Source organism: Suncus etruscus, chromosome 9 (assembly GCF_024139225.1).
Source record: "Suncus etruscus isolate mSunEtr1 chromosome 9, mSunEtr1.pri.cur, whole genome shotgun sequence".
Taxonomy (NCBI): Eukaryota; Metazoa; Chordata; class Mammalia; order Eulipotyphla; family Soricidae; genus Suncus; species Suncus etruscus.
The window spans coordinates 16476632-16501381 of NC_064856.1; the positions used below are offsets into that span (position 1 = coordinate 16476632).

Genomic DNA, 24750 nt, shown 5'->3' on the forward strand with positions numbered 1-24750 from the left:
TATTGGTGGCAGGTAGCCAGGACTCAGAGATGGGGTACAGGTGCAGGCCTGGGCTCCAGTCAGCAACGGGTGCCCAGCTAAGCTGTCCAGCTTAGCTGTGCCTTAGCTGTGCCTCCAACCGCAACTGCCGCAACTTGGGTTTGATTCTAGCCCTCTGTGTGGTTTCAGTCACAAGTCCCATAACCACCCTATGATCTATTTTTGGGGAATCAGTGCTCAGGAGCTTTTCCTTGCACTGTGCTAGGGGGACTATGCTTAGTTCTGGGGAGCAAACCTGGGACTTCCACATGCCAAGTATGTCCTCTAGTCCACTGAGCAGCTCCCTGCAGAGGCTATTCTTATTTCTGTTTTAGAGGAGAAAACTCAGTTTCAGAGAAGTTAGGTGATTTGTTTATGGTCACATAGCTCAGAAGAGCGGCCCAGACCTGCTAACTCGAAAGTCACACCAGCTTCCATTTTTGAAGGGGTTAGTATCGAAATCCTACAATTTCCTATTCCTTCTCCTGTTGCCCAAGTTCTAGCACTCATGAAAGGTTCCAGATACAGAAAAGTAAAAAGAGGGTAACTAAAGGTCTCCTAGGCTTGCATACTGCACTGGGCACTGTTTTCAGAAACACAGCTCTTAGTTACATGCTGTTCTGTTCTTCAAGCTGCTTCCTAAACTCTCCCCCCTCAGCTTTGTCCATGTTGTATAAAGTTCTTTCTATGGCAGGACCTTCAGGTCCCTGACCCATTTCTAAGAGCTGCAGTGGGGAGATGTAATAGGGGCCCCTGGTGAAGGGCAAAGGGATGTCTCTCCTCCCAGGCTTCATAAACTGCATGTAACTAAATATGGGGTGTGCGTATGTGTGTGAAAAAAATCTAGCAACAGTCAAAGGTTCCTGAACACACAATGTCAGAAACTGACTTACAATCAAATGCATTGTGGATCTGAGCTATTCCTGGTAGGTTCATGCTCGGGGCTGCTTTTCTCAGCGAAAGGACCTGAGAGGGGTAGGTTCCAGAAGCCTTGGTCTATCATTCACTAGGAAACAGTGAGCACTCACCAGCAGTGCCCGAGCAGGTCATTCTTCAGGTACCACTCAAGAGCCACCTTTATGAGTTCCAGTCCTCTGCCTTGCTCGCATTTCATCACTTACTTCTTCCCTGCATCCAGGGAGCCTGTATCCGCTGCACTGATTGGTCCGGATGATTATGTAATATTGGTCCCTCCTGAGGCTGTGAGCTCGGCGAGGGCCTGGCTCATCATCAGTGGGCAGGGATGGTGGGCCTGCTCCTGTGCTGGAGCCCTGTCTCGGAAGCCCTCGGTCTGGCCACCAGCCACCCATATCCCCAGCTCCTCTCATGGTCTCGCTGTCAGCCCCAGGGGTTGTTTGGAGTTCTTTCTCAGTGCCTATATGCCTGGCTTCACACCCTGCAGTCCGTGCTGCCGATGGCTGCCCACCTAGGATCCTGCACTAGCAAGGAGCCAGCAGAGCACCTCCACCACCCCCAGATTGCGTGGCCTCAGCCACTCATTTCCCCTCACCTGCAAAATAAGAGCCAGAGTGATGAGGTCCCAGGGAGGTACTGAGGGATGGGAAGAGAACAGATGCACCAAGCACCAAGTAGATCTGCAGGTCAGGGCAGTTTGACCAATCCCAGGTAGTGCAGAGGGTGGGCTGCCTCTCTATCTAACCTGGGTAACCTCTGACCTGGAATGATTCCTCAGTGTGCCTGGCTTCTTTCTCCCCTGAATGTTTCCTCAGGATATTTCATTCCACCCCCACCCCCACTAGACTTCCTAAGCAGTGTTCAGAGGGATGAAACCTGATGAAATTCTGATGAAAATTGGCCCGGCTATGTGGGCCTGATACTCAGTGCTTAGGTCCAGCTAAGGGATGTTACTCAGGTTCATGAATGCTCAGGGCTATGAGAACCACACAAAATGCTTAGGGGCCATGTAGTATCAGGGGCTGAACTGGGGACCTATACAAGGCCTGTACACCAGTCTATACAGGGCTTTTGACAGTCTAGGATGGCTACATCTATGCTTGCTTCTTCCTTCAGAAGTGGCTACACAATCTATTCAGACCCAGGCATGAGCATCTACCAGAGAACTTAAGCTGCTGCAGAGTCATAGGCTCCTTCTTGCCTCCTGGGTCTTCTAAGTGCCAGAGGCACTGACATATGGCAGCATCTGCCTTTTGGGGAGACCTTCCTGTCACTTTGCCTTTAAGCCTGAGGTGATGATACCAGCCAGGGTCAGCCTGTCAGGTTTCTCCTCCTACACCTGAGCACTCTGACCATACTACAAGTAGCTTACCTCTTGACATCTTGCTTTCCTCCTCTGCAAAATGGGCACGATAAACATAACTACTGGGATTCAATAAGGCAAGGTGAGAAGCTTTGCAAAAAGTAAATATTTGCAAAAAACCAAGCAGTTATTGTTCTAATCACTTTCTAGCTTTTTTTTTTTTTTTTGGTGGGGGGCACACCAGTGATGCTCAGGGATTACACTTGGCTCTGAACTAGGGAATTATTCCTGGCAGGGCTTGGAAGACCATATGGGATGCTAGGGATGGAACCTGAGTTCACTGAGTGCAAGACAAACCCACTGGACTATGTCTCTAAGCCTGCTATATATTTTTTAAAAACTGTACCATCTCATAGAACAGAGTGTGTGTCTCTCAGGAAGAGGAATGGACCAAGTCCCCACCTTGCTGAAGCCTCAGCAGCTGCACTCACAACCTATCATCGCCTCCATGCCAATGGCCCAACCTCACTTTACCGTTGAGCAGAGACAACTAACTGACCAAAATTCCAGGTATGCTGGTAGTTGGGCTTTGAACTCTGGGGTCTTCTTTTTTTTTTGGGGGGGGTCTCACTTGGTGACACTCAGGGGTTACTCCTGGCTATGTGCTCAGAAATTGCTCCTGGCTTGGGGGACCATATAGGATGCTGGGTGATCGAACTGCAGTCCATCCTGGGTCAGCCACATGCAAGGCAAATGCCCTACCGCTGAGCCATCGCTCTGGCCCTGTGAACTCTGGGGTCTTTTTTGAGTGACTGCAGGAACTCTGCCCCTCTTCTTCTGTACTTTTTTCTTTTTCTTTTTTTTTTGGGGGGGGGGCACACCAGTGATGCTCAGGGGTTACTCCTGACTCTGTGCTCAGAAATTGCTCCTGGCTTGGGGGACACCAGGGGATCGAACCACGGTCCATCCTAGGTTCACACATGCAAGGCTGATGCCCTACCACTTGCACCACTGCTCGGATCCCTCCTTCTGTACTTCTGAAAGCCCTGACAGTCATAGCCACATCCTATAGCTCCTGCCATGTCAGCTACAGAACCTGGAATTCCTGGAGTATGTAGCCACATATGAGGCTGCATGATACCTCCAAATTGTTCAATACAACACCCCAAAAGGATTACATCAAAGTAGATATCAAAGTACCATAGAAGCCACCTCTGGCTAATATACATAACCAACAACATAGAAGTACCAATTAGCAGTGAATGCTTAGTAAACCTTCAGGCAATGACTTAGTGACCCCATTGTGAGATATAACAATTTTCACAAATTTTCTCTTGCTGAAATTTACTTCCATTACCACATAGTTATAAACAAGCAATATAAAGTAAATTATTTTGTGCCTGACAAGAGGGCAGGCTTGGAGGTGAGTGGGAATTTGGATATGATGGTAGAGGGAATATTACACTGGTGGTTGGACTGGTGCTAAAATACAGAATGCCAGACATAAATGTATTATGAGCAACTATGTAAGCCACAATGTTTAAATAAAATAATAAAAATGTTAAAAAAAAATAAAAGAACAAACAGTGGATGTCAACACTAACCACAGACAAGGATCAGAACATGGTCTGCTGCTGGGAAACCTTCCCATCCCTACAAGCCAATGCTATAGACTCTTTTTCCAGGTGGGTGACCTCCTAGATATTTACAGGGCTATTCCTTTGACTATTGCTAATAAGCCAGGAGTGGGAGGAAGGACTGTAGGCTAGGAAGCTGGCTCAAAGGGCTGAGCATAGGCTTTACATGCAGATGCCCCAGGTTTGATTTTCCGGGGCCACATGGTCCTTCGAGTACTACCAGGAGCACTCCCAAGCACCAAACCAGGTGTAGCCCTTGAACATAACCAAGCATGACCCCAAAACAACCAAATAAAACAAAAAGAACCTGTGATGCCTCTGCTCCCTGCTTGTCAGGCTTCCCCTCCCCCAGCCTAAAGACTCTCTTTCTGATTCCCCCATTTCAACTTTGGCTGTTCTTTAAATAACCAGCTTGTCAGCAAAATAGCAGCAGTCACACCTCCCGCGCTGATGCCTGGGGAGGGGCCCCCATGCTGCTGTGCAGTGCTGACGGCTGCCATCCTAGCTAGGGCAGAGGAATTCCGTTCAGCGTCATGGAGCTGATGGCTGTCAGCCACATTGTGCCTCTGGTGCCCACTAGGTCAGGCCCGGGCTGTGGGCTGCAGGGGTAGACACTTATGGGCAGTCATTTTCCAGAAAGGCTGGAATGCTGACAGATGAGCCTGAGACCCTCTTTCCCCACATCCATGCTTCTGTCTCCCCATGTACTGCCCCACAGTGTCAGTAGGCATCAAACAGATGCTAAAAAAAGAAAAAAAAGAAAAAAGAAAGAAAACACCCTCCCCAGTAAAAGGGAACATCCCCCTCAAAAACAAACAAAACAAAACAAAACGAAAAAGGGAAAACCCTTGGTGCAATGCCAAGCACATAGTAACTGCTCAAGGAACACTCACTACCATTCAGGTCATTTCTGGTGTCCATATAATTCCCAGGGACTGGAAAGACAGCGAGCCTGGGTGCTCCTATGGCTCGACCAGAAGTGTGTACACACAAGGAACTCACAAGTACAACTCTCGCCTGCTCCTGCGTCCTGCCTGTGATGGTTCTCAGACACAGACAATAGCTGTCACAAGAGAGGTTCAGGGGGCAGATTCTCAGGGCGGGAGGATGGAGGGTGAGTGGATGATTGGGCTCTTTTCACATTTATTAATAAGGCTGGCACGACATGGTTGCGCATGCCTTGTTCTTGAAGAAGCCTTTCTCCATACATTAGCTACAGTGAACATCACAGTTTTTTTTTTAAATCATCCTCCGGCATTAGCATATGATACATATTTCCCAGTCTTCTCCTTGCTCATAAGTACCTTACCAGGGCGCTTTTGGCAGTGAAGGAGACACCAGAGACCAGGCAGGTGCAGGCCGAGTTGTCCTCCAGCCTAAGGACCAGCGGAGCAGTAGCTAGCCAGGAGAAGCCATGTCAGGGGCCACCTTTACCTGCTTCTGCCTTCCACAACTATCCACAGTGGCCCAAACTGTGCTTGGAATCCTGCCAGCTGCAGGGATCTGGGGGACAGAGCAGCTGTTCTTCATACTCAGGATGCCAAGACCAGACAGATAGGTAGACTGGAACCTGAAGCCCCATGCAAAGCCGTGTGGTGGCCACACGATACTCTGCAAGCCCCTTGAACTCATTTGAGCCTCAGTTTCCTTATCTGTGATTCAGACTAGTGTCCTCTGAACAACTGGGAGGTGGCAAGAGATTGAGGGACAGGAATCCAGAGCCCTGGCTGTGGGGGTGCTGAGGTTAGTAGCAAGCGGGGAATTGGTGGTGGGATCCTGCTGGGCTAGGGAGATTCATGTGTGCATGTGTGTGTGTGTGTGTGTGTGTGTGTGTATTTGTGTATGTGTGTGATAAAATTCTACTGTAGATGGTCAGAGACGCTGCCATGTCCTGCACCTCACCTATCCAATGTTAATGTTCTTCATGGTGGGGATTGGAGGGGTAGAAACTACAGGGCTGGGGTCGGAGAGATAGCATGGAGGTAAGGCGTTTGCCTTTCATGCAGGAGGTCATCGGTTCAAATCCCGGCGCCCCATATGGTCCCCTGTGCCTGCCAGGAGCAATTTCTGAGCCTGGAGCCAGGAATAACCCCTGAGCACTGCCGGGTGTGACCCAAAAACCACAAAAAAAAAAAAAAAAAAGAAACTACAGGGCTTCCCAACTTGCAGAAAACCTGGAGGACACCCCCATCATGTGCTCACTTCCCTGTTCCCTGGCCCTGTCTGAGTCGGTCCACAATTGCCCCTGGGGAGTGACCAGAGCAAACCTGGGAGGCCAGAGCTAGGCCGCATCACAGCAGGTAGGCTTATTCTAAGGCTATTCTCTCTGCAAGCTGGGGACTTGCTCCAGGGTCCTGGGAGGACTGACCCAGACAACCAACACTGTGCCAGGGTCCCATGACCAGCACATGAATGTCACACGGTGGAGCACAGGGCATCTCCCAGAGCTGCCAGTCACAATGAGCAAGTGATCCAGCAGCCCCAACAAGAGAACATAGGCCCTGAAAAGCCGCCATGACTTACCAACCAACGAGCTGAGTGTCGACCAAAAGCGGGGGCCCTTTGGGGACCAGGAGGCGTCACCAGGGAAGCGGGCACAGGATAGTGGACTGCCACACACATCCCTCCGGGCACTGGGTTGGAGATGCTGGCAGGAAGCAGCGTGCAGCAGAGTCCTCCAGCACTGCTCACAGGTGGACAACGAGGTGCCACTAGCAGGGGGCTGGCACCGGTGCCTGCAGGAAACAGGGAGAGCGTCAGGTGGGAGGTGGCCTGCAGCACCCTTCTACCCTCAGACCCCTAAAACGGTCCAGTGCACTGGGGAAGGGGGAGCCCCAGGGAACAATTGTCATGGAAACCACAGTGTTTATACACCACTACGTTTTCCATAACACAGGAGCGTGTGGGCCCTCCCCCCCATTGTTTTCCAGAGTGGCATTTGCATGTCATGCATATTTACAAAGCCTTCCCCTGCCACCCACAGAATCCCCCTGCTGCAGGAAGCCTGGCTTCCAAAGGCTCCATCCCCCTAGCCTGCATCTTCTCTTCCCAGCAGCCTTTCCAGCAAGGCAGGTGGGAGTGGGGCGGGCTGAATCCCATTTCCCCACTCTGTTTGGGGAAATGCCCTCTCTGAGGACAGGTGTGGGAATGTCAAGGGCAATGCTAGTGGGGGTCCCTGGCACCAAGCACGTGCTTGCCAAGCAGCTTCACGCTCTGCCCCAGTGTCTCCGGCATCCCCACCTCCATCGCCGCCCACGTGGCACGTCTTGTGTGCAAGAGGCAGAGGAAGGCCAGGTGGCCCTCTCCACCCACTGCTCCCGAACAGGTGCCATTGCCAATGCCTGCATGCTCACAGCCGAAGGAATACCTCACCTCCTCAGGAGAAAAGAGACACCTCCACTCTGCAGACACTGGGCTCTGGGCCCTCCTGCAAGGCAGGAGCTCATGGCTTTGCTCGCTCTCTCTCTCTCTCTCTCTCTCTCTCTCTCTCTCTCTCTCTCTCTCTCTCTCTCTCAATATATATGTATATATACATATACATGTATATGTATACACACACATATGTATGGATGAACTCAGCAGTACTTAGGGGTTGCTTCCTTCCAGTTCTGTGTTTGGGGAGCTCCTGGCAGTGATGGGAATTTATTTGGTACTAGGGGACCAAATCTCTAGGTGCTAGAGATCAGACTTGAACCTACTGGCCCAGAGTTTCACACAAAGAGTATACGCAGCTGATAAGGGACAGAATATCCAAGTGGCTCTGCTGGGGTTTGTTTTGGGTCCCACCCCCATTTTTATTGTGGCACCATGGTTTACAGTATATGTGTGGTTCCAATACCCTCTCCACCACAGTGTCCACTTCCCTTCACCAACACCCCCACCTAGGCTGAGATTTGTATTCAAACTCTGCCCAACTCCCCCTTTTTTTTGGGGGGGCCACACCCGGCGGTGCTCAGGGGTTACTCCTGGCTGTCTGCTCCGAAATAGCTCCTGGCAGGCATGGGGGACCATATGGGACACCGGGATTCGAACCAACCACCTTTGGTCCTGGATTGGCTGCTTGCAAGGCAAACGCCGCTGTGCTATCTCTCTGGGCCCTGCCCAACTCCCCTTAAGCTACCCTGGGAACAAGAAGGAAGGGACCCCTGGAGGTGGGCAGGGGTCTCCTTCCTCTACCTACTGGGCCATTTGGAACTCTTCATCTTGCTCAGATTAGCACCCACTCTATGCCAGACCTCTAACTGGTGTTTTACTTCCTGTCCTCCACAGCCCCCAGCGAAACTCCAAGTAATTCTCTGGGAGGACCTGAGAGGTCCTGAAGGTCCCTAACTTTCCAGGGTGGGCTGTAAAGTGTTACAACAACAGCAGAAGAAACCATCCTCCAAAGAAAGTGCCATGAGTGACACAACTTTTTAAAGACTCATCCAAGACTTCCAGATGTAGGGACTGAAATGTCAGTACAATGGGGAGGGTGCCTGCCTTACATGCAGCCACAGTCTGTTTGATCTCCAGCATCCCATACGGTCCCCCATCTCCTGTCAGGAGTGATTTCTGAGAGCAGATCCAGGAGTAAATTCTGAGTACCACTGAATATGGCCCCCAAACACACCAACAAGCAAGGCAAACAAACAAAAATGAGGGGCAGGGGTCCTGATGGATGTCAGAGACATCTTACTGGCTTAACAACTGAGCTAGTCTCCTGATTAAACAGAAGAAGAGCAAGGTCAGTTCCAGGTCCCTGCAGGCTCTGATTCCAACCGCAATGAATTCTGAAAACATTGTGTGAAGCAAAAGAAACCTGATAGAAACTAGATCCAGTATCTGATTCCACTTCCAGCATGGGCTTCTCCTGAATGACAGAAAGTAGATGTGTATTGCCAGAGGGAGAGTGAGAGGAGGTTACCGCTAAGGAGTATGTGAACAAAATGTCTAGAATGGACTATGATGGGCTTTGATGTGAGGTGCAGTGAGGACCTGGAGGCTTGCCTGTGTGCCAGGAATTCTGGTGCCTCTTCCTGGTTCCTCTGGCCTGTGTGATGGAAGCAGGACTGAGAAGACAGACTATCTCTGTGAGGGAGGATGATGGCAGTTCCATTCCCTGGAAGTGCAGCTCCATCCTCTGGAGGATCAACAGCATTGGTTCATTTCTAGAGTGTGGTTTAAGTTCAATTCCTGGGTGTCTTTCTTGCAAGTTCCAAATGTGGTCCTGCTGGCTGTTCTGAAAGTCCTAGTGCCCTCAAGTGATTTCCAGCCACAATGGTAAAAGAGCTCAGTCTCTGGGTGAGCACCACCACCCTCTGTGTGCCTCTACCAAGAGTGCCAGCCCCTATGTGAGCAGACTCTGCAATCTGGTATGCAAATCCTGGCAAGCACAGTAGGTGTGACTGTGTGTGTGTGTGTGTGTGTGTGTGTGTGTGAGAGAGAGAGAGAGAGAGAGAGAGAGAGAGAGAGACAGACAGACAGACAGACAGACAGACAGACAGACAGAGAGACAGAGACAGAGAGACCCTGGCCACCACTGCCATGAAGGAAGGGGAGTGGAAGGGCAGGAAGGTGGTGAGGGCTGTACCATTCTGCCATGTCCTGGAAGTCACTGAATTAATTGTATAATATATTTTATTTTTGGTTTTTGGGCCACACCTGGTGACGCTCAGGAGTTACTCCTGACTACGCGTTCAGAAATTGCTCCTGGATTGGGGGACCATATGGCACGCCGGGGGATCAGTCCATCCTATGCTAGCACGGGCAGGGCGGATACCTTACCCCTTGCACCACTGATCTGGTCCCGGCATTGATCAAGGTTTACTCCTGGCTTTGTGCTTAGAAGTCGCTCCTGGCAGGCTCAAGGGACCACATGGGATTCTGGAATGCGAACGAGGTCCGTCCAGTGTTGGTCATGTGCTGTGCTATTACTCCGGACTCCAAATTGTACACTATTTTTTTATTTCACTTTTAGTTTTTGGGGCATACTGGTGGTGGTGGGAGGGCCCACTCTTGTCTCATTGTTTGGAGCTCCTAAAAGTGGCCAGAATCCAGGCTACCCATTTCTTTCTCCAGCCCCTGATTCATATGCTTCAAGTGGGTAAATTGTGCATGGAATTATGCTAATTCTGTGTCAATTGCGCAAATGTAACAATCACCCAATAAAATCCAAAGATATGGCAACTCCTAATGGGCTCCATTCTCTGGGAGTCTCTGGTCTCCAGGTTCTACTGTGGCTGGGAAATAAGGAAGTGTTTGCTGAACAGGTCTCCTGCTCCCTCTCAGGCCCTCTATCTACCCAGAGGCATCTGCACCTCACATTCATTTACTCCCGAAAGTCCTTCCTGATTCCTTGCTAGGTCAAGTCCCCTGCCTTCCTTCCACCTATGGTGACTGCAGTAAATTATTTCCACCACCGCTGGGGAAAACTACCTCCTTCATCAGACTGAGAGATAGGTGACAGCCAGGAACACCTCGGTAGGTCACCATTATCCACATTCACCACTCACATTCATTATTCACTGTTTATACAGTGCGTGGCACACATTAGGTCCCAGGAAAGATATGTTGATGGAACAACAGGTAGAAATTCCCAACCTGATGAGGTGCTCAAGATCCCACCAGGTCAGAAAAATGATCCTGAGCAAACCTATTGACTCTAAGAATCTCAACAGCAGCTTCAGAGTAGAGGTCAGGACTGAAAGGGGACAATGAACTAAGGTCCTGGCCACACAGGCCTCCAGCCTGACCAAGCTCTAGAGTTGCCAGCCCAAACACATCCAAGCTGTCAGCCCCTCCTGCTGGAAGTTCACAAGGAATTAGGAAGCTGATGCACTTCCAAGGGGATGGAGCTGCCATCATCCTCCCTCACTGGGATGGTCTGTCCTCTCTCACTCCTGCTTCCAGCACACAGGCCAGAAGAACCAGGAAGGGGCACTGTTACCCCCTACCCCAACTTTCTGCCTATGTCACCTGGAAAGTGAGACCTTCCCACAGCTGGGAGGGGTCTGTGGTTGGTAATTCAAGGGCTTGCCTGAGGGGAGGGGAGAGGCAGACTCAACAAGGAGAGAGTAGAGACAGGTTGGATGCAGGAGCAGGAAAGAGGCTGCTTAGTTTAAAGGCCATGTGAGGAATATGTACATGGCGGTTAGGGCCTTGTAATAAAGCTAGATGTCTCCTGAAACTTCATCTGACTGCCTGTGGATCATTTCCTCACCTTTATCCTGAACCCACAGACCAATGGGCCAAGAAAGGCCTCACCACTAGGACTCTATAATGAATAATTAATGCAACAGGGCACCAAAACTCCTGGCACACAGGCAAGCCCCCAAGACTTCACTGTACCTCACATCAAAGTTTCTGGGCTCAGGAATACCACGGTGGGGAGGGGGTACACTACTCACCACTACAAACATCCCCTTTCCTCTTTCTTTGTTTTGTTGTCACACTTAACCACCTCTCGTCTCAGGGGACCATATGGGATGCTGAGGATCAAACCTGGGTCGGTTGAGTGCAAGGTAAATGTTCTACCGGCCGCTATCTCTCTAGCCCCATCCCTTTTATTATCTGCTCCCTTCCTTTATCCCCACATGTAGGCAAGCACCTATCCCCAGTCTGTGTACTTGCCCCAACTTTGCCCCACTGTCCTTCCTTCAGATCTGTTGTGAGATCTGGCTCTGTTCACGAGAGGCAGTTTGGCCACTGAGTGGTCAGGACTCTAAACTGAGAAGCGCAAACAGAAGGTTAAAATCCAGGCTCCGCCCATGGATGGGGACTGGGCATATCACTGAGCTGTTGACCTGACCTTGATGCTCATCTCTAGTGCCGAGAGATAGTGTAGGCCTTGCATGAGGCTGCTTCAACCAGGGCTGGTTAGATCTCTGGGCACTGCAGATGGTACCTTGAGTGTAGAGCCAGGAATAGCCCCTGAGCATGGCAGGTGTGCCCACCTCTGAAATACTACAATAAAACGGGAGCAGTCGCCATCCTTTCCTCAGATGGTGATTGTGGCTAACAGGAGTGGAGTGTGTGAAATATCTGTCTTCGGAAGCCTCACTCTCGACCATGCCCCTTCACGTTCCCAGCCCCCGCTGCCTTGCTCTCCTCACACAGAACACTGTATCCCAGGTCCTGCCAATAAGATCCCCTGATAACTCCACATACCAAAGGCTCAGCCCCTAGGGCTGACGTTGATCTTTCTGGCTTACGGCCAGCCTGACCCCTGGCAGCATCACTCCACAGCTATTTCCCACCCTGACTCTATATGATGACAAGTGACATCAGCTCCGGGTCTTCCCTACCTGCAGTCACAGACATTTCTCTCTCCTGCCCAGTGGCCGGCTGGCAGGGTTCACCTCACACGCCACCTCATGAGACACTCACTTTGCCATCGAGGTCCAGGAGCCTCCGGTCACTTCCAGCATGATCTATGCTGGTGACTGGAACCCCTGGCCCCTGGGTCACCAAGAAGCTCCCAGGCCCCTTTCATCTTCTGCTTCACTATCTTATTGGCTCTTCATTTCCCTTGAAATCTACAGTGTTCTCTCTCCTTTCTCTCTCCTCATTCTTTCTTCCCACCCTCTCTTTCTTCTCTTTCTCCCCTCTCTCCCTCTCCTTTTCTCTCTGCCTCTCTACCCAGCAGTGCTCAGGGGACCATGTGGTCCCAGCCCAGAGACCCCAACCTGGGATCTCTCCTCCTCTCCGAGTCTGGTTCCTTGCTGTGTTCAAGGCCTGTGTGTCTGCAGCCTGGAAGGTCTCTGCAAAGGTGGCAGCATGGGGCAAGCCTCTGGGCCCCTCAAATGAGGAACACCTCCCCATCGCTGCCTTTCCAGCCCTGACTCAGGTGAAATGTATCTGTGGTTCCAAACATTCCTTTACAAAATGAATGTATTTACACAGGCCCTTTCATCTCAGCCTGTATCTGTGGGGCTGTGCAATGGATGGAATGAGCTATAAACCTTCTGGGGCTTCCTCAGTGGGGAGTTCTCCTGGGGGACTGTCCCCTCTCTCTGGCCTCTCCTGCCCCACCAATCGAGGTCCTGAAGAGATGACCCAGGCTCAGAGAGGACTTGCCCAAGAAGCTCAGCTACCAAATACCTCTGGGCCCTGGGGACTGGGCCAGAGTTCCAGCCAGGTTGGGAAATTGGGGTGGAGATGAGGGGTGGAGGGTTGGGGCAGATCCCATTCCTTCACTGACCACCCCAGACTCAGAGTCTCTCTGAGCACAGGAACAGAATTCACTCACTTCCTGTCCCTGCTCGGAGGAACCCCAGTCCAGGCCACTCCCAGCTGCCCCTTCACAGTCCACTTCTCCCTTGGCCTCTTTTGCCTACACCCCTTTGGCACTGCTGCCCCAACACACTGCAAGATTTATGGGTGCTCCTGGCTTGGGCCCCTGTGCCCCCACTGCTGCCTAATGCTGCTGTGTCCTAGGTTGCTCTGTGCCAGACCACACTCGCCTCTCACTGCCCACTACAGACCAGCCACAGCCCCAACCCAACTGAAACATACCACCTCTATAGCCTCCTCCTGGACATTCCCTTCATTCACCCTTCACCCCTTCATTCCACAGTGGACCTAAACACCTCCCCTAAAGGAGGGCCTCTGACACTACCACCTACTCCCCACATACCCACCCACCAACCACCCCCACCCATCCACTGTCCCTGTAGTCAACCCCACTCACTCCTCCACTGACATTCAGGCATCCACCAGCCTCACAGCACCATCCACCAAGGTGTCCAGGGCCGGTGCTGGGTACAGTGACACCAGATGACTTGGCCCAAATCCTTACTTTCAAAAGCTCACAGGGAGCTAGTGCTAGGTAATGAACAGGAATCATGGCGGGTGAAGGGGGAGAAAAGGGCGACTAGGTCAGGGATCAGTGAGGACATGGACCTGTAGAGGGGACACCAGGTAGGATGGAAGGTGGACCATAGGAAGGGAGATTTAAGAAGGGCCAGCCCAGGCTAATTATGTGGGGGGCACAGGACCACCACAACAGTTTGGATTGTATCTAGGGCCCAGAGAACCTGGGCTCACACCCCAACTTCACTCTGTCACTTTGTTATCTAGAAAACCTCTATGTTCCTCCTTGATAAAACAGAAATGAAGAGCCAGAGTACAGTGAGTAGGGGTCTGCCTTGCATGATCCTGACCTGGGTTCAATCACTGATACCCCACATGTTGCCCCTTCCTGAGCCTCATCAGAAGTGAACCTTTACCACAGAAAGAGTAAACCCTGAGCACCACTGTGTGTGTCCCCAAACAAAAATGAAAAGGGTTTATAATGCAGTTATGACCCAGGACTGGTGTGAGAACTACCTGAGTGAATGCCAGTATGTATTGTACCCAAGGCACATGCCTACTATAGAGAAAATGCTCAATAAACAGAGTCCCCTTATGTTTGTTTCTGTTAGGAACAGGATTTTCCATTCATTCAGCAGGTGGACAGAGAGAACATGCTCACCCACACTGTAGAAACTCCTCCCCAGTAGCTGGGGGCGCTCCAGGTAGCTTTACTGGCTCTGCCTGAGATTGCCCAGGCACTGGCCTCCAGACTAGGCTTTCCTCCAGCCAGTCCTGCCTGCCATCTGATGCCCAGAGCCATCCCCCAGGGCTTGATGAGCTCTAGCCTTAAGACACTCCAAGGTGGACCCTTCTGCTGGGCATTCACTCTGTCCTGATCTGGAGAGCCTGGAGTGGTCCATGCATGGAGCATAGAGGAGATTCACAGAGTTTCCTCCTCTGAGGCTCATGGCTCACATGGGGATACGGCCATCCTTCCTGCAGGAGGAGGGTGTTGAGCTACGGGCAGAAGGCTGAAAATCCTTTGCCTCAGGCTACATAGCAAGTACAGGTTTGAACATCTCAAAATCCACAGCAGTGTCTTTCATGGTTCCTCCAACCCTGGCCCTTATGATTTAGTTTCCTTCCTTGGCCTATTCCTATTAGTTGGCCTCCTAACATTCTGTACACCTCACCTCTTTTACATGTGCTCTCTTCAATATTCTAGGGGCCTGCTGGGTGAAGGGGAGATATGGCTTCAGATAGAGAAATGCTGCTTAGCGCATGAGGCTCAGCTCTTGCCCCTTGATCTCAGAAACCTCCCCAAATCATCTGGATAGTGGAGACATGATCTTCTGAGGTGCTGAATTCAGAACTCGTTTCTTTTTTTGGGGGGGAGGGGGCACATTCAACACCTGGCGGCACTCAGGTGTTGCTCAGCGGTTATCCTGGCTCCTTACTCAGAAACCACTCCTGACATGCTTGGGGGACCATATGGGATGCTGGGGAATTGATCCTGGGTCAGTCCTGGATGGGCTGCCTGCAAGGCAAATGCACTACCTCTGTACTACTGCTTGCTCTGGCTTCATCCTGAACTCTTTAGATGAAGATATATTGAGTCCCTGCGTGAAGGAACTCAGCCAGATAAAACTATAGGGATCTAAGACGTTTCACTTGCACCTTTAGTTTTTAATTTCATTTTTTTAATTGGGAGGCATACCTGACAATGCTTGGGGTCACTTCTGGTAGTATAACCAGGAGACCATGCCACACCAGGCATCATGGCACACAGCATGTGCTCCAAGCCTGGGGACCATCTCCTGTTCCCACTCACTTCTTGAAATACAACTCAGGAAACCTCTGATCATTTTCAGAAAAAGTTCTGCCACATAGGCCCCTGGCTCCTCTATTTATGTAGAGTGGATCCCCAGTATCTTCATGTGAACTGCTTCTTCACCAATCTAGGCCCTTCAGGAATGAATGGCCGAGCTTTTGCTCTTGGCCAGGCTCTGAGCTGAACAAAGACACACTAGTTCCTGTCCCCAAGTGACAATCTAGTGGGAGAGGGGAGGGGACAGGCCTGGCATCAGGATCTGTGATGGGGGAGGGTTCACAGTCAGTCTGGAGGGTTCCATGTCCCAGAGATGGACTCAGGGCATCTGGAGGAGTCCTTCATGATGGAGAGTCGCCGTCCCTTACAGTTTGCACTTAGATACCCATGGCTTCATTGACCACTTATTATCCCCAGGGTGAAATGTTCATGGGCTGCACCCATACAAGGACTCCATTGGAATACTGTGTAGGCCAAAGCTTGAGGGTCTGGGACAGAGAAGCCATGGCTCCCTGGGGATAAGGGCAAAATAGTGCTGGCTGCCCACCAGGGCTCTCCTGGACACTCCCCAGACACTCCAAGAGAAGCTTCATCCAGGACCCCAACAGCTGGTGTCTACATTTGGTTTCAGATGAAACGTGTAAATCAGCTACGCTCGCAGGCCTCTATGGGCTGGTCCTGAAAATGCCCCAGAGCCCCGAGAGGCCCAGGGCCCCCTCATCGGCCACCTGCTCACCTCCCTGTTGCTGCTTTCCAGATCTTCATTTTAGTGACATTTCTTGTAATCCCTTCATTTCTATTCTGTGCTCTCAGAACCTTGCACTGCTCTCGCCTGGCCTACTTTTCTGCCTCCAAACCCCTTCTCTGAGCTCATGGTTCATTCTGTCCTCCTGGGGGTGTGTGTTCCTCTGCATTTCCCGAAGGCAAGCCTGCTGGGGGGTGGGGCAGCCCTAAGACTTTCTTGTTAACTCCAAGCCTGGGGGAAGGAGAATGTCCCTGATTCAAGAGCCTTCTCAGGCCAGGAGCTCCTGTTTCCTCAACATGGTTTTGGAGCAGAGGGCTAGGCCCCACCCACGGTTGTTCTTTTATTGGGGGGAGGCACTCCCAATGGCGCTGAGGAACCATGAGCTGCTGGGTAGCAAGCCTGTGCTCCCAATGCAAAGTTCCCAATGTGCCTGCGGGACCTGGGGTCCCCTCTCAGATACCTGACCAACCAGGCCAGAAGACTCAGTGCTCAGGCAAGGGGGTGCAGAGCTATTGGAACCTGTGGTATTGAGGACCACCAGCATCACATGGAGGATGTTGGGGGTGTCATGTGGCTCTAGGGTTCTAACTCAGTTCCAGTGCATATAAATCACATGTACCTGACCACTGAGATACCTCTCCCGTCCCTAATACCGGGCTATGGTTCTACATTCAGGGATCATTTGTGGCCCAAAACATTTTGAGTTCTGGGGTCAGAGTGATAGCACAGCAGAGGACACTTGGCTTGCATGCAGCAGTTCCAGGTTCAACCCCAGCATCCCATATAATTCCCTAGCATTGTCAGGAGTGATTCCTGAGTGCAGAGCCTGGAGTAACCCCTGAGCACTGCTGGGTGTGGGCCAAAAGCCAAAATAAATAAAACTTTAAAAAATGTTCACATTATTTCTCTTTACTTGGCCCCAAGCTGTGTCCCTGCAGCAACTAATCCAACAGGGGTGGCCAAGATAAAAACAGGGTCCAGTAGCCTGAGGGGACTGGAAACCACCCTGGGAGGAATACGGGGTACACAGGAGGCCTCCCTGCCCACACAGTTAGAGCAACATGCAGCAGGACAGAGTCCTCAGAGCATCCAGGGGTGACTATGAGAGAGGAAGCCTTGGAGGCAGAAGAAAGAGGACCATGTGGGTGGGTGTAGGGGTACTTTTACACTGGTGAGTTTATCTGTGTGCTGGGAGTGAGAGGAGAGTTGGGCTGAAAATGCACGAGATGGACTATGCTCATGAGGGTCCTGCAGTCCAGGGAGTGTGGCTTTTGCCTTGGGAACAGTGGGGAGTACAGGGGCTTGGTCAGGTGTAGGTAGGGGAAAGATGCTCTGTGGGGTAACCTGCAGAAAGACTATGGCCCAGGAATGGCTAGTAGTGACCTACCTGGGCCACAGGGTGAAGGGTAGCAGAGTCAGGAGCTGGATATATTCTACAAATCCATACCACTTGGAACTGGTAGCAGAGGATGAGGGAGGGAGAGGAAGGGGTTAGGAATGACTCCCTGGTCTCGGTCCATCTTGATGTTTAGATGTATACGTACTGATTGATGGGGTTGGCAACATTGCTCATTGCTCAATGGTAAAGACTTTAGGCTTAAGGGCCACTAGCTGCTCCAAAGCAGTCATAGATAAGAGTGAATAGATGTGGTTGTGCTTCAAAAATATTCATCCTGGGACTGAAGTGATAGCACAGTGGGTAGAGCACTTGCCTTACATGCAGCCTCATGTGGCTGACCCACATTTGATTCCTGGCATCCCATATGATTCCCAGCACCCTGTCTGGAGTAATTCCTGAGCTCAAAGCCAGGAGAAAGCCCTGAGTATCACTATGTGTGGCCCAAAAACAAAACAAAATTTCATCACAAGAGCAGGCTGGTCATGGCCATTGGTTTGCCAATCCTAGAGTTAGGAACAAGAATAACAAATACAAACAAAAGGCATTTTAAGCTGTTTTTGATTAAAAGGAAAAGTAAATGGATTAAACCACATAACTGTTGCATTAAGCCCTTTGGATGGGATTGGATGGAGATGGATGGTGATGGAGGCCTTTCTCCTCCAGCCCAGGACCATGTGGCTCCAACTCCTGCAACTTGCGGGTATCTGGGTTCAGGAAAGCGGCAGGTCGAAAGCTCATTCTTAGACAGGCTTCTGGAAATATCAGCTTTATTTGCCCTGGCCAACATGTGTGGCCTATAATCTTAAACCTATTTAAGCATGGTCTTGTCAGCTTGCCCTGCGTCTAGCTTCTTTCAGCCATCTCTCCTCCAACCTCCATTCATGCAAATCCCTTTGCTCCTCAAACCAAACCTTTTTGTTACCTACCAAAGACCCCTCCCAGAAATGGGAGGTCTTTCTTGGAGTTAAGGTTTCACAGGAATAATGAGGGGTTGGGTTACACATAGCCTAAAAAAGTTCAGCATTCTTGTGGACTTCAGGAATGGTTTGAATGAGGGTCCTTGCTGTTTTCCTGATATTTTCTTAATCCAATCCTTCTCCAGATGACAGCTTCATCTGAAGACCACCTTCCCCTTTTCATACATGTCCCAGAGACATCACCCCATCAAAGCACAAGGGCCTTCTTCTCCAGCTCAAGACAAGAGTTCTTTATGTCATGAACCCATGGGGACTCTGTCACTGTGCCCAAGACATGGGACACACTGATGAGTTTAGCCTACACTACTTTCCTATTCTTGAATAGGGGACATAGAGTGAGTTTCTGTGGTAACCCAAAAATCTCAAACAAAAATTAGGGTCTGTGATTGCTAGGAAAAAAAAAAGGAATGCAAGGAAAATAAAAGCATAAGTCCCTCACCCCCAGCTTATCTCTGAACGTTCACAGCAGCATTATTCTTAGTCACTTCATATCCAGCTCCCAGCAGCCAGAGAGATAAACCAAGTGCCACAGAATCCAAAGGTTCACTCAGTTTCACAAAAGGAATGGGGCAAAGAAAAGAACAGCAAACGCATTGCACTGAGAGGAAGAAACTACCCTGAGATCCTGCATAGTGAATGTTTCCACTTCCATGAACCTTCTAGAAAAGATAAAACTACAGACAGTGAACAAGTCAGTAGGTCATGGAAGCTGGGGTGGGGTGAGAACTGACTGCAAATGTACATGGGGAAGCTTGGTTCTGGCATATTGGAGTGCTGTCCACATGCATTAAAACCCATCCAAACGGTGCTGGAGCAATAGCGCAGCGGTAGGGCATTTGCCTTGGAAGCATCTGACCCAGGATGGACCTGGGTTCGATTCCCAGTGTCCCAAATGGTCCCCCATGCTAGGAGTGATTTCTGAGCTCATAGCCAGGAGTAACCCCTGAGTGTCACTGGGTGTGGCCCAAAAACCAAAACCAAAACCAAAAACATCCAAATGTGCAAAGACTTGAAGAAGAGAACTGAGGTCTGAGAGTAATACCTTAAAAATCTGCTTTGTTTGGGCCGGAGAGATAGCACAGCAGTGTTTGCCTTGCAAGCAGCGGATCCAGGACCTAAGGTGATTGGTTCGAATCCCGGCGTCCCAAATGGTCCCCCGTGCCTGCCAGGAGCTATTTCTGAGCAGATAACCAGGAGTAACCCCTGAGCACCGCCGGGTGTGGTCCAAAAACAAACAAACAAATAAACAAAAATCTGCTTTGTTAAAAGAAAAGGCTGATGAGGGGGTTGGAGAGATAGTACAGAGGGTAGTATGCATGCCTTACATGTGGCTGACCTAGATTCAATCCAGGACACCTCATATGCTCCCCATAGCCCACCATGAATGATTCCAGGGTGCAGAGCCAAGAATAAATCCAGGGTATTGCCAAAACAACACAAAACAAAAGGCTGCTGAGGTGCAAGGCATTGCAGGGGTGGGGTGGGGGGTGGGATGGAGGTGGGGAACTCCAGAGGACAATGTTGTCATCAGTGGCAGGGGCAAGTGCCAAGTCAGTTGGGACAGAGGTAATTCCGGGAGAGACTTATGTCAATTGGGAACAGAGCTGTGCAGAAGCCAGAGGACCGGGTTCAAGTCCAAAGGGACCCTGAACTGTGAGACAGGTGAGGAGTCTCCACGGGAGGCATGGCCTGAGCAGAGACCCAGGCAGAGATGTGGTGGCAGAGAAGCCGTTCCTAGAGCCTGAAGGGACAGCTCAAGATCTGAGTAGATGATCCCTGGGTCAGGAGGACTTGGGGGTAGCACCAGGGAAAACAGGTCCTGATGCTCCAAGTCCCTGATGATCTCAGGCCCTCAGGGTGAAGAATGAAGGATTGGGGAGTTGGAGAGAGCAGAGAGAGAGAGAGAGCAGCAGAGGCCACTACCCTCATTCCATATTTGCCTCTGCCATGCTTGCACTGGAGACATAGTTCCTGCTGGGACTGGAGCTGACACCATCCTGGTCATTGCTGGGCACAGGTTGAGGCAGTGAGTGGAGCAAAGGGTTGTGTTGACCCTTCCAGACCTCTCTTCAACCCCTTTAAAGCAGGGCCATCAGAGCACAGGGCCTGGGGGCTCGGTGGTCTAGCACAGGCTTGGCAGGCAGGAGGCCCAGGTCTGTCCAGGCACTGCATGGTTCTCTCGAGAACCACCAGGAGTGATGTCCAGCACAGAAGGAGCAGCCACTGAGCTACTTTTGTATCCCTGGGTACAAACCCGAAACAAGCATGAAGTTTGTGAATAGAGTCAAGAGGGAACACACTCAGTGTTACCTTCCCTTATACTCTGGGTAGCTCCAGGATCCAATGGGTAACCCAGAGGCCTGTCAGCCTAACGGGTAAGGGACTGGCACCTGTCAGGGGCCTCCTATGGGCCCAGTTCTACAAACAGCATCTGCTTTGCTCCTCCTCCTCTTCCCAGCCCAGGCAGGCTGCCAGGGCTGCAATCATCTGACAGGCAGAGAGAATCAGGGAGGCTGAGTCTCACCAAAGACCACACAGTACAGGAAGGCAGAGTGTGTGGCACCTAGGCCAAGTTGCTTCCTTCTCCCCACTGACCCTTAACAAAGAGTGTGGGTGGTGAAGGAGAGGGGCAGAAGGGGGTGGAGTTCTGAGTGGCAAAAGCACAGGCCTGGTACTGGCCCTCTCATTGTCCCCAGATCCCCAGGCCAGGGCTCGCAGTTGGGTGCCCCATCTCTGCTGAGCACAACTTGTGCCCACTGGGTTCTATGACCTCCTTCCTTTGGGGGAGAGCAGGGAATAAACATTGTAAAGGTGCATCTTCCAGCAGCTCTGGGGTGTCAGTGAGAAAGAAAAAGGGAGCGCCTCTGTCCTCCCCAGTCCCAGTCAGCTTGGCCACCTGCTGGGACAAAGGACGGGTCTGAGGTTATAGCACCTTTCACAGGAGCACAAAAACTCCTAGCTCCCTCGCTCTCAACCATGTAAACACCCCTGTCTGCAAGGCCAGAAAGGCAGCTTTCTCTTCACCCCAGATCAGATCTCACCAGGTTTTCTCATCTGCCCCCAGATCTCACCTATCTGCCATAACTGGGACTTTCCTCACTTTCCCAGCACCCCTCATAAGGGCACCGTCAGTCGGTGAGGCGAGATCTTCCCAAGACAGCAGAGGTCCTGAAATGCTGGGCAGCTTGGGGGATAGCCCATGGCCTATTGAAGCATCTCCAGACCAACCCTGGCTTCTTTAAGTTGTGGTGCTCTGCCCAAGCTCAGCCCTACATCCTGCTGCCCATGTCACAAACACATTTCCACTCAACCCAACTCCCTGAAGTGACCCCGAGGGTCAAGACTGTTTCCTTCCTGCCAACACAGTGACCTCAGCCCTCCTTAGGCCAAGGGCACACTGACTAGAGTCTGTTCCTCTCCTCTCCCCTTTCATCCTTCAAAAGAGGCTGCTGTGCTGCTCCAAATATCTTCAGAATCCAGCAGCCTGCTGCTCAGTAGCATCAGAGCCCTGAGTACTCTGCACTCAGTAGCCACAAGGGCCTGAAGGACAGTCTCTCCCTGGGGTCATGGTTGTGGCCTCTCCCCTTGCTCATAAGAGTTGGCCGTCATTCCCCCCAACTCCCTCCACTCTGATCTCACAGCTGCTTTCACCCGAACTGCTCCCACTCAGGCCCTCCGTGGGCGGGCACTGCCTGTGTGTTATTTCCTCTGGTCATGCATGCGGTGGTCTGGGCCCTCCTAGTTTCCTCAACGCTTTGGTCAAATACCAAATGTCACCTCATCCAACCTGGATCCTGACCCCCATCCTCTCTCACTCTGTGTCCACAGGCTAGTTTGGGAGATGCATGCACCCCAGTTCTGAGTAATCCCAGAAAAAAAGACATGGTCTTTCTTTTATTTTGGGGTCACTACTAGTGATGTGGCTTGAGGGGGCTTCTAGAGTGGTGCCTGAAAGTCACTGCAATGGGTACTTGGGGGACCCTGCAACACTGGGAAATGAACTCGGGGATCCTGTCTGCTCCAGCTCTTCGGGCATTTCCCCAGCCCTATAGAGGCACATTTCTCTTTGGGGCACCTATGCACCCAGGTATCCACAGCAGCTGAACTCAGAGGGGCAGAATGAAGCAGGTGCTGACTGTCCCCAGGGGTTACAAGGATGAATGAGCTCACAGGAGACCTCCCACGGCAGGACACTCTCCCCACTTCTGAAACAAGCCAGGATCGCTGACTCCCCCTGGTGTGTGGGCCTCCCAGACAACAGAAACATACAGGGACAGGTGGGGCCAGCCAACTCCAAGGTCAAACTTGGCCAGGGGGACCAAGGAGGTCTAGCCACTCTCAAGGCACATGATTTCCTGTCCCTAGGCCCTGAGCTCACATACTTGTTGGATAGAGTCCGAGGGGGTGAGGGGCTGGTGTAGACCTTGCCCTGACCCTGATTCTGCTCCCTCATAAAGGACACTGTTGTGGAGAACACAGCTCTGAATCCCCTAGAACCAGCTGCTACTCAGGCCATGGGACTGTGGTCTTTTCCCTACAGAGCAAGAGACTTAAAAACTTCAAGGGAAGGAGCCGGAGAGATAGCACAGTGGTAGGGCATTTGCTCTGCACACAGCCAATCCAGGAAGAATGGTGGTTCTAATCTCGGCATCCCATATGGTCCCTATGCCTGCCAGGAGCAATTTCTGAGCACAGAGCCAGGAGTAACCCCTGAGAGTTGCTGGGTGTGACTCAAAAACCAAAAAACAACAACAAAAAGTCACGGGAAGTGCTGACTAGTCACGGTGTGCCTGTCAGGCACTGGCACTGAATGCATCCCAGGCACTGGACAGAGGCTTCTTTATAGGGGGCCATACCCTTAGAGGTAGGCCTGGGTCCTAGCCAAGTCACATCGGGCAGTGCTTGGGAGGCTGTGTGGCACCAGCGGTTCTACCCAGGGCTGAGCTAAGCTGTGCTCTTTCTCTAAAGCTCTCTCCACCCCCTGGGTCATTATGAGGACCCCAACTCTCCCCTCATCCTGACAATCCCCCACTGCATTCTCTACCTGGACCAAGGAAAACTGTTACAAGGAAACCCTCCCTTCATCCTCCAAGATACTATCTGCACCATAAACCAACCTGTTGGGGGTGGTCACTGAAATCTCTACATGGGTTAATTTCTGGGAAGAGATTCCAAGATCAAGTGGAAATGAACTTTTAGAGGAGAGGAAATGGACTGGAGAGATAGTACAAGGTGTTTACATTGCCTGTGGCTGCTCCAGGTTCCATCCCCAGCACCCTATATAGTTTCCCAAGCATGCCAGAAGTGATTCCTGATGCAGAGCCAGGAGTAATCCTGAGCACCACTAGGTATAACCAAAAAAAGGGAGGAGAGGTGGGTGGGGAAAGACTAGGGAGCTGGGAGGAGGGAATAGGGTCAGGGGGTGGAACAAATGAGTGCCAAGCTTTTAAGTAACAGCAGCAAACAGAGAAAGGAGATGAAGGTGCTGGTACAAGAAGCTGCCTGGGAGGCCTTTGACGACCCAGATAAACCCCACCTACTTCTCCGAATAGATCCACCGCAGGCGCTTCCCACACCGCACACCATGCACAGCTTGTCTCTGCCTCCACCACTCTGCCCGCCGCTTCCCCATCCTCATGCCATCTGCCCAGCTCAGCTGAGCAAACCCTCCCTGTTCCTCAAGACCCTCCTGAAGCACGCCCCTCCCCCTGCCTCTAGGGGCAGCCCCTCTCTCCCTAGGGCCCAACATTTTCTCCTCAGGTTTCTGGTTCTGGAGAGTAAGAGCAGAAATTGTTCAACTGAGGTGTCTCCTTGGCCATTAGCCCCTGGGGTACAAAGCAATCTGTGTCCGAGTGCTCCAGACAGCCCTGGACCACAGGCCTGGGATAACTATTGAGACACAGGACCCTGGACTCAGCCCACAGAGGTCTGGATCCAGAAGAGACAAGACATGTTCCCTGGATCTTCAGAGGAGCCAAATACTGAAGTCCCAGGCTCTCTGAAGCAGCTGGAAGGCCCTGATATTCTATAGGCAGGCACAACTGATTGGGCTCAGGGGGTTCTGCTCATTGGCTTACTGCTGACCAAGTTCCCACCAACTAGAAATGAACAGTGCTCTATGGGTTGGCACAGAAGTTCTGTGCTCGAACCATCTGAT

The 24750-nt window shown here is 51.4% G+C and overlaps 1 protein-coding gene across 2 annotated transcripts in view; it reads right to left on the reverse strand.

The window, feature by feature from the left end:
- The window catches only part of DLGAP4 (DLG associated protein 4), a 225283-nt gene that overhangs the window by 144755 nt on the left and 55778 nt on the right, over nt 1–24750 (reverse strand). For both annotated transcript variants that reach the window (XM_049779145.1, XM_049779147.1), the window contains exon 2: nt 6397–6608. The gene's annotated coding sequence lies outside the window, so the exon portion shown is untranslated. The remainder of the gene's footprint in view (nt 1–6396; nt 6609–24750) is intronic.